The sequence below is a fragment of the Sinocyclocheilus rhinocerous genome, unplaced genomic scaffold (genome assembly GCF_001515625.1).
Source record: "Sinocyclocheilus rhinocerous isolate Xijiao unplaced genomic scaffold, SAMN03320098_v1.1 scaffold778, whole genome shotgun sequence".
NCBI lineage: Eukaryota > Metazoa > Chordata > Actinopteri > Cypriniformes > Cyprinidae > Sinocyclocheilus > Sinocyclocheilus rhinocerous.
In genome coordinates, this window is record NW_015650332.1 from 179249 (window position 1) to 190534 (window position 11286).

Sequence of the window (11286 nt, forward strand, 5' to 3'; positions counted from 1 at the left end):
GTCCTGGAGGGCCGGTGTCCTGCAGAGTTTAGCTCCAACTTGCCTCAACACCTGCCCGGGAAGTTTATAGCATGCCTAGTAAGAGCTTGATTAGCTGGTTCAGGTGTGTTTGATTAGGGTTGGAGCTAAATTCTGCAGGACACCGGCCCTCCAGGACCGAGTTTGGGCACCCCTGGTGTACACGTTAATTAATTGCACTGGGCCTTGTTCATTGTATTTGTGTGTGTGAGGGACGTGAAATGCTGTAAACTGCGAAAATGAAGTCTCAAAATCCAAATGAACCGAACAAGATCGACTCGAACTAGACGTCAATTAGTGCACGAATGTCACCTGATCCACATATGCATGGATTACTTTTTGTATATGCAATTTATGATATATTAATGCAGAACAGAACATGTTTATTCACAAACATCTCTTTATTTGTACAAATCGCTGCACAATCATTTAATCCAGAATTCCACAGACTCAAATTGAAAGGCATTTGTTTGTGGTTAGTAAGATACATGTATAAAATGTATGCCGTACATGGATAATTGTGCGATCCCAAATTCCACAGACTCAAATTGAAAGGCATTTGTTTGTGGTTAGTAAGATACATGTATAAAATTTATGCAGTACATGGATAATTGTGCGTGCATCTATTAATCATTTTGAGTCTAATATCATCCCATACACTACAAGTTGCTATCAAAAAGTAGCTAGCTACATTGAAACTACTTTCAATTTGTATTATTATTATTATTATTATTATTATTTTACAATTAACATTACAAATAACTAAATCATTATTAATGAAGAATTATAATGAAGTTATAAGTAAAATATAATAAAGTTATAAGTAAAATATTTGGGGTTCAAAACATACTGTAATGCAATCATGATTTCAAAGAGTAGGGTGAATTCAGGTTGATTGGGACACTTTTCCAAGCCATTTCAATGACAAAACGTGTCCCAATCATTTGATTTTGTAAACTATCCGATACACACAATAATACAATAGGCTACTGTATAGTTATATTATCTTAAACTGACTGCCAAAGTGCAAAATTGCTACTAACATAACATCAATGCAAGAACAAAGTGTATGCAACTTAAACTGGATACGGAGGATTCATAAAATAAGCAGGTTAAACTCACAGCACATGCGGTATTTACTGACTGTGAATGGAGACGTCAATGATCAGCTGCGCATGTGAACAGTGCGCTTTGCGTGAATCCTGCCGCAACCATCCTTTGCCAAACGATAAGCACACTACTATAACGCGATTTTATTTTCTGTTCGATTAGAAAACTGTTCATTACAAAACTGTGGGGCACAGATTATATTATGACTATCATTGTAAAATAGACATTTGATCTAGAGTGCAATAAAGAATAAAAATTAATCAGTTAAAAAAGGCTATTATTTACCTCCTGTATGTGCTTTAAGTCTTCGACGTAGACCGCATTTTAATCTTTAATCTTTTAATTCTTGCGTAAATTACAGTTGATTCATGTGAAATATCCACTCCTGTACATCCTTTGCAAAATCATCAGGCGATCTCTTGTCGGTGGACAGACTGTAAAGCCACGCTATGCGTGATATCACAACAGATGGTGGTAATGATCACATTTAGTTTGGGATCTAGTCAGAGGAAGACGCTGTGTGCGCTGCTTCAATGCATACAGGCTCGTGGCTCGTCAGAACGCAAAATGGAATGTAGCGTTTGGTCGCGCTACATCGCTACTTGCTGGAAAAAGTAGTTAGCTACTGGAAAAGCTACACCGTTTTAACCCTTAAATGCATACCTCGTGTCTTTAGCGACCCGGGACACCATTCTCTACCCTCTCCCTCCTTCATTTTTTAAAGTTAGACATCCACTTTCTTAGTATTCCTCAATCTATTCATTATAAACAATATAACAAGAACAAATAGTAAAATATAAAAGAATGCCTGTTTTCTGATTAAGTGTATAGAGTCGCTACAGACCCGAGATATGTAAATGTGTAAGTACTTTTTCCTGCGCGACTATATTTACATATCTGATGACTCAATTTGTGCAATGCATCTTTTTTTCCTCAAGGTGGCACTGTTTGATACACAATGATGACGTGACGTTTCACTCATAATTACCGCAGGCATAAAACAAACGAATATAATCAGCAAAATTTTAACTGGTTTGAATAGCTTTACTGCAGAGCAATTACTAATGAAATATAAATGTCACTGCCATCTGATGCTGGATGTGGTGAATAAGCTGCCAGTGATCAAAATATTGAATATGAAGTAATTGAAAAAGATAGTTTTGAGAACATGGTTGAGATCGTGAATTTGAGGCAGATGCTGAATGTACTGTGAAAGTGTGCTCTGACAATGACAGTGTGGCATTACAGATATTTTCCGTACTGCCCCTTTGTTTACTTTGATTTTCTCTGTCACCGCCCTCCAACTAAAATACATTATGATTGGAGGCGAGGACCAATTTAGAGGAGGAGTATATGTATATAGGGCGAGGTTTAGAGACTGGAGGAGGTTCGACTGACCAGAATCTGTGTGTTACGTTCCCTTTCGAGGCAGTCCTTGCGGGTGGATCTTTCGGAGTGTGCATTTCCGGGGGATGGTGGAGAGGGAGACAAGGTGGTGCTACCTGTTTAGCCTGTTGCTAACGGGCATTTCTCTTGGCCTGAGAATGCTTCTTTGTCAATTCTGGGATTGAACTGGAGTTTCGCACCCTACTCCTAAAAATCAGTGACTTGGAGCTGTCAAAAAGGAAGGAGCAAGATAGGCTGACGCCGCCGATGTTCCCGAGTCACTCTTAGCCACCCGTGCTGCCAGCTTGGTCAGTGTTCGCTCTAATCGCAGTCACACATACTCATTGCACTCATTTCTGCATATTTAAAAAGTGCTGTTTTGTTTTGATTTCTGTTTTAGTTTATTTTGTTTGATTATTTTATTTTATTTTTTTTTTCCTTGAAGTGGGGTGGTGCTTAGAGATCTAAAAACTTGTCTATATTATATTAACGTTACCTCATTAAAAACGAAGAAAGTTGCATACAACTTTTCCTGTAGTGTTGCCTTTGGTCTGTCTTTATCTTTTTCATATGTAGCGGATGGTTGTGTTTGTCTGTTGTGCTATCCGGGATGAATTAAATTAATATAAAAAAGTGGCAGGAATATACTTGTCTGGCGCCCGAACAACAATAACTGTTTTTTTTTTTCTTTTGAGGCTTTCGGTCTGAGAGTCGAGTAAAGCCTGAGTGCTGTCATCATTAAGAACAAGACGTGGTCTGGCAGTTAGGACTCTGCGTCACCACACGGATGACCCGGGTTTGGTATCCGCTTCAGATAGTTTTTGTTTTTGGTGTTTAACTTTTGTTATATTTTGGGACAAGACAACCACCGTTACAGAAATGGCACCCGAACAGGGACATGAACTAAAGATAAACTGGATATGACCATTTGAAATTTTGTGACTGAGTTTTGAAAAGTGGGTGGAATGTGAATATTTGAATCCATGAACTTTTATGCTTGAAATCGTTTTGGGATTGTGAAACTCATGAGGGAATTGATGAGTAACTGAACCTTTGTGAAAAGAAAATACATGTGATTGTTATCTATGTGATTTCGGAGTGAAAATTTAAATACTGTGGTGTTCTTGAGTAACCTTTGTCAATTGAAATCTTTTTGACTTAGGTCTTACTAAGAAAGTGTGTGGGAACTTTAATTTGGGAAACTGCAAATCTATTTTGTCATCTGCTTTGGATATGTATTTGTTTTTTGTTTTTCCTTTTTGATGTTGGAAAAATGCTGTAATTGACTGTAGAGAAGAACTGTTCTTTTGTTTTTTATTTTGCCCCTGTTGCCCCAAACACATACACATATCTTGAATTTCTTTCATTTTTTATTTTATTCCCAACATTTCAAATATTCCCACACATTACAAGACATGGTCACTTCCCCTTCCCCACCTTCCACCTATGTGGATATTGATGCACCTGATGTCCCTAGTATTTCCACTTTAATTTGGCCACCTCCTGTACAAACTAAGACTCTTTCAGGACTTCCTCCACGTGACCCAACCATGTATAACATTTCCACTCCACACAGTTTCACCTATCCTGGAACCCAGGTGTGGATGCTCTCCCCTGCTCTTGGAGGCAGCACCCCAGTGCAACCTCTCACTTGGGCCCCACAAGATGACAGCATGCAAATTTGTACGTCTATGGATGTTACATCTCCTTCATTGGCTCAGCATGATCTGCCTGGCATCCTTCCAACCCCTGGGAGGGGAATTCAACAATTTAATGCTCATGTGCAAGGTAACTGGGACAATCTGATGGAATTAATGAAAAGACAGGAGAAAACTGTAAATGAGCTTACCCAGGTATTGAAGGCCTCATCTTCTCACCATGAGAACCAGATCACCGATCTTGCAGCTAAAGTGGAGACCAACAATCAACAGGTTGTCACCCTAATGACTGCAGCTAAACAACAAGAGGCAGCCGAGGCAGACCAATTGATTAAGGCTGTTCAACTGATGATCTCAAAGGAAATTCAAAAAATGGAACTATCCTTCACTTCTGTAGTCCGGGATAAGCTGGAACAGCTACAAGTGGAGGTACAACAGGATATCAAAGCTATCCAACGCACACTTCAGGGTAGCCTTGATCATGTAACCACAAATCTTCAGCAATGTGAAACACAAATTCACAAATGTCGTACTTGTGTAGCTGAGCTGCGAAATTATCTCCAAGTGTTCAATGAGGAAAAGGCTGAAGCGCAAACAGAAAAAACAACTCAAGTTTCTAGTACACCCCCAATAGAGATTCAACTCCTCTACCAATGCCTCTGGTCAAAAGTGACCACATTAAATGAACATTTCCCACGTTTGGGCAGCCTAACGATGATGTTGACCCCCTGTTGTACTTGACCAAGTGTCAAGATTTTCTAGCCCTACATCCTTTGACAGATGCAGATCTCCTGGCTACCTTCCGCACAGTGTTGCATGGCACTGCACGCAACTGGTGGGAAGTAAGTCGCTCCAATATAACCACTTGGAAGGAGTTTGAGACTGCGTTCTTCTCTGCTTTTTTGTCTGAGGACTATGAGGACGTGAGTTCAAGGGGAGACAGAATCAGTAGGAGACTTTGCATTCACTTATCGAGCACTGTGTAAAAGATGGAAAGCCACGTTAACAGAAAACGAGATTGTCAAAATGATCTTAAAAAATATCAAGCCTTACCTTGCAAGCCAGCTGCGCAGTCGTGTTAATACCGTCGAAGATCTGGTTAGACTCAGACACCAACTGGAAAAAGATCATGAAGAACAGCTTCGGTATGAAGGTCGTGTGGGCTTTAAACAACAACCCAATTCACAAAAACATGTATCTAACCGATCTGCTGAGAAACCGCCTGTTCAGTGTTCAGAGATGTAATGGACCACATCCTCCAGGCAACTGCCCAATGTATGTACATCCACCTTCCCAGCAGTCTTCTGGTCAACAACATTTCACCCATGGAAAGTATTCTCACCACTCTGCAAAGTCAGGAGGACGACCATCCAATAACAATGTAGCAGCCTCTGAAATACTCCAGGCACAAGTAGAAACTCAGAAGATTTCAACCCCTTCAAGATCGAATGTATTCATGACCGTACCACAACAATTAGTAGTTCCAATTCGCATTGGATCCTGGTCATTTGAAAACTGTTCTCCACAGGCTGGAAATTGCCGGTTTGACTATTAACTTGGAAAAGTGGAAGTTTTTTCTTCCAGAAATCACTTTTCTGGGACACGTGGTGAGCAATAAGGGCATCACAGCCGATCCAAGTAAAGTTGAGGCCATTCGTGCCTTTCCTGCTCCCAACACCTTGAAGGAAGTTCAGAGGTTCTTGGGATTAGCCGGTTGGTACCACCGGTTTGTGCCAAATTTTTCTAAAATTGCTGAGCCCCTCAATTCCCTGAAAAAACAAACAAACAGGTGTTTAAATGGACGACGCAGTGTCAACAAGCGTTTGACCAGTTAAAAGCATGCCTTACCTCGCCCCCTATTCTCTGCCACCCTGATCTTCAAGTTCCTTTCATCGTATATACAGATGCCAGTGGCACTGGACTGGGTGTCATTCTCACACAGAGGAAAGATCCAGGCAGGGAGGAGGTTATTGCATATGCCAGTCGAACATTAACTGGAGCAGAAATCAAATACACGGCAACAGAAACAGAGTGTCTGGCAGTTACATGGGCCTTAGAAAAGTGGCAACACTACCTTGAATACAAACTTTTCACGGTTGTCACAGACCATTCCACTCAGCAATGGGTCATGGGATCCACTAAAACCAACAGCCGCCTCATCCGATGGGTCCTGAGACTGCAAAAATTCAACTTCGTCATTGAATACCGTAAAGGGAAATTAAACGTCGCCCCTGATGCTTTGTCCAGGTCATCAATCACAGCAAATTCTCCCATCACAGCAATTTACACCAAGCAAAAGATGGACCAACACCCAGAGCTTCCAGTGACAGATATTGTCCTGTGGGAGGAACAGCATAAAGACTGTGAAATAACAAAGTTATTACAAGCAGTGGCAGAAGAACAAAGCCCTCAGATGGACCAATACGAAGTGGTAGAGGACAAGTTGTATCATAATTCTCACCTGAAGAATGATCAAATACAATTCAATTCAAGTTTTTCAATTCAAGTTTATTTGTAAAGCGCTTTTCACGATACAAATCGTTGCAAAGCAACTTTACAGCAAATCAAGTTTCTACAATATTTAGTGGTAGCTTATCAGTGGTGGCTGTCAGTTAATGTACATATGGCAGAAATGTACGGAAAAATCAATGTGACGTTTTGCTTGACTCCAAAAGAGTTTATTAGGTCAGTAAACGCAAGTCCTAATGCATCATTTGTATTATCAACGTGAATGTTAAAATCTCCGACAATTAGCGCTTTATCAACAGTAACCAATAGGTCTGAGAGGAAATCTGCAAATTCTTTTAGGAAATCTGTATATGGCCCTGGTGGTCTATACACAGTAGCCAGAGCAAGAGATACGATAGATTTCTTTTGCATATCTGACAGTGTAACATTAAGCATTAGTATTTCGAATGAGTTAAACCTGTATCCTGTCTTCTGAGTAACATTGAGAATATCACTATATATTGTTGCAACACCGCCGCCACGACCAGTCTGACGGGGCTCATGCTTATAACAGTAGCTTGGTGGAGTAGACTCATTTAGACCAATATAATCATTAGGTTTTAGCCAGGTTTCAGTCAAGCAGAGTACATCAAAACGATTATCTGTGATTATTTCATTTACAATAACTGCTTTGGGTGAGAGTGATCTAATGTTTAGGAGCCCAAACTTTAAAAATTGTTTTTGTTCATTTATTTTACATTTTTCTGGTTTAATCACGATAAGATTTTTTCTAGATCCTGCATTAAATTTATATTTTGACCTCACTATTCGGGGAACAGACACAGTCTTTATAGATTGGACAGCACAAGTACTTCTATCATTTAAGCGGGTAGAACACAAGTCATCAGGGCAGTTATTTGAGATTTGACTTACTAGTCATATGGTGCGTAGCGTCCTGGAGATGTTGTCCGACATGAGTTCCGCTCCGACTCTGCTGGGGTGCAGGCCATCAGCGCGAAAAAGCCTAGGACGCTCCCAGAAAAGATTCCAATTATTAACAAAGAGCAGTTTCTGTTCTTTACACCATGACAATAACCATTCATTTAAAGCAAAAAGTCTACTGAACCTTTCGTGTCCTCGTCGATACGTGGGAAGCGGTCCTGACACGATGATCGTCGTCGCGGGCGATGTGCGGCGCACCGTCTCGATCAGGCTCCTGAAGTCCCTCTTCAGTGTCTCCGTCTGCCGCAGCTTGGTGTCGTTAACCCCCGCGTGAAGCACGACCGCTCCGGTGCTCTCGTCGCCCTTCAGGATCGCGGGTATCTGCGCAGAAACATCGAGAACACGAGCACCAGGGAAACAGTGAGTGTGCACTTTACCTTCAGCTAACGTAGCACGGACGTGCCGGACGTGCCGGACGATGGAGTCTCCGATGATCACAGCGTCGCGTTCCGTCTCGCGGAGGGGAGCGAAGCGGTTCCGGGTGGAGATCTCGAAGACCGGAGGCGGCGGAGTGGGAGAGGTCGTCGCCCGGGGCCTGGCTCGTGTCTTCCGCTGCGGCTGCACCCAGGGTCCGTGGTGTCCTGGGCGCCGGAGTGAAGGACATCTGGGAAGATCGCGTCCTGGGTGCACCGGGCCTGTGCAGAGAAACACAAAGAGTAGAGGTGGTGGGACCTTTAGCAGCGTGCTGTTATGCTCCCGGGATGTTTCCAGCGCAGCTTTCTGCTCTCAGCTGGGCCTGCCTCTTCACCAGGTCGCGGATCTGCTTCTCCACGGCCTCCAGCTCGACCTGCACCGAATGCAGCTCGAACGTGTCTTCACCTGCACTCAAAGGACACATCCGCCATTAAAGCAAGTAACAGTGAGTAAAACAATGGTAATGTGTGTGAATAGAGTATTAGTAATGTAAGCGAGATTAGCGGCAACCACGCTGGCGATGCTAACGGGCTATATGCTAATAGCGGACTCGGGAAATCTGATTGTTTTTGTTGTAGAATACGATAGGGGATATATTCACACGTTATAGAAACGAAAATGATGGTGTATAAAATTGATTTTAAGATAAAAAATAGACGATAAAGAATTAACTTGACGGAGCTCAAACTCAAAACACACTATCGAGTGTATGTTCCCAGCAGTCTCCAGCCAACCTGCAGCACTATCATTCACATCCCCTGAGTGGCCATAGAGGAATTTATAAGACCTATAAGTGGCTCCAGGAAGTAGCGTTTTGGCCAGGGATGTGGACTGATGAAAACATCATGTCAGGGAATGTGTGAAATGCCAAACCCTTTGACATGATAACCAGAAACCTGCGGGGAAACTCCAATCAATTACCACAACTAAACCAAACGAAATGCTGGGAGTTGATATTATGGGTCCACTACCACGGAGTACACAGCAAAATGAGTACTTGCTGGCTTTCGTTGATTATTATTCACGATGAGTTGAGTTTTTCCCCATGCGTCATGCCACCGCTCATATTGCAACAATTCTCAGAAAATAAATCTTAACTCGTTGGAGAGTTACAGACTTCATTCTTTCTGATAGAGGCACTCAGTTTGTCTCATCTGTGTTCAGAGAAGTATGTGAAAAATGGAGAGTGACACCACAGCATATCACCCTCAGACAAACATGATGGAACATGTGAATAGAACTCTCAAAAATATGATTGCGTCATATGTGGATGACAACCACAAAACATGGGACCAGTTCTTACCAGAGATGAGATTCGCCATTAACTCTGCCATCCAGGAAACCACTGGAGTAACTCTGCAGAACTGCAGCTTTGAAGGAAACTGAAAGGGCCAATGGATAAAATACTGCACGGTCCAAATCTCACTCCTGACACCACCTCCTATGACGTAGTCTCTCACATAAAACAACTGCAATCTCAAGTTAAAGAGTGTATCAGAAAAGCCCAACATCGACAAACTCCGGAACTACAACAAAAAAAGACGGGACAGCACTTTCAAGATCAAAGACCGGGTATGGCTTCGAAACTTTCCTCAATCTAGTGCACAACACAAGTTTAGTGCCAAATTGGCACCCAAATGTAAAGGGCCTTACCGGGTTCTGAAGTCACTGGGACCTTTGAATTACCGCATAGCGTTGGAGGCCACTGGAGAAGATGTGCGCACTGCACATGCGTGCAACTTTAAAATGTGTTTTCCCACAGCTGAGCAGTTGGAGGACCAAGCAAAGAGAAGACTTCAGGACATCTTTCAAGAAACCTCAGATGAGGAGGAATTCTTAGGGTTTTGATTCTTTTCTCCTAACACCCATGGGTTGTTTCATCCTGGGGGGGAGAAAGTGGCATTTCAGATATTTTCCGTACTGCCCCTTTGTTTACTTTGATTTTCTCTGTCACCACCCTCCAACTAAAATACATTATGATTGGAGGCGAGGACCAATTAAGAGGAGGAGTATATGTATATAGGTCGAGGTTTAGAGACTGGAGGAGGTTCGACTGACCAGAATCTGTGTGTTACGTTCCCTTTGGAGGCAGTCCTTGCGGATGGATGTTTCGGAGTGTGCGTTTTTACGGGGGATGGTGGAGAGGAGGTGGTGCTACCTGTTTAACCTGTTGCTAACGGTCATTTCTCTTGACCTGCGAATGCCTCTTTGTCAATTCTGGGATTGAACTGGAGTTTCGCACCCTATTCCTAAAAATCAGTGACTTGGAGCTGTCAAAAAGAAAGGAGCAAGACAGGCTGACGCCGCCGATGTTCCCGAGTCACTCTTAGCCACCCGTGCTGCCAGCTTGGTCAGTGTTCGCTCTAATTGCAGTCACACATACACTCATTGCACTCATTTCTGCATATTTAAAAAAGTGCTGTTTTGTTTTGATTTCTGTTTTGGTTTATTTTGTTTGATTATTATTATTATTTGTTTTTTTCCCCCTTGAAGTGGAATTGTGGTGCTTAGAGATCTAAAAACTTGTCTATATTATATTAACGTTACCTCATTTATATATAATGTATACTGTATAGTCACGCTTAGTAGTGCTGGGCGGTATGTCCAAAAATTTATATCACGGTATTTTTCAAAATTATACCGGTTTCACGGTACATGACGGTATTTTTTTTTTCATGCATGACCGGGTGTTAACCATATTTTCTACTGATTGAGAGAGGAAATACTGCAGTATATTGACTTAGAATGCCCTATTTTACTGTCATGATGAATGAATATTGTCAAAAAATACCACACTAAATAAATAGTGACTAAACACGACCCCTTTTAATACATGTTAACCAGGAGTCACTCATTTATAATCGCGGCATCGTCTGATAAAATCAACAAGCATCTACACTAAAGAGCGGCTATGTATTAGGTCCAGCTCTCTGCAATTTACTTTGTTTGATGCCACTAGATGCCAAAAAGTACCAGAAAAAAGAATCTTTCAAATAACAGCTTCTAAACAGGAGTTATTATATTATAAGTGAAGCGAGTCAAATTGTCTATTTCTGCTTCTAAATGTGTCATTGTGAGTTTCCTTTGCAAAAACAGGCTTTATAAAACACATAAACCCCACAATCCTATTTTACTCTGTGCCATAAGCACTTTAATTGATTATTGATTGAATTATGTTTCATTTTTATGTTTTTCTAAGTAGTAATATACAAAATGGCACAAGCGAATTGGACCAAATTTCAAATATTGT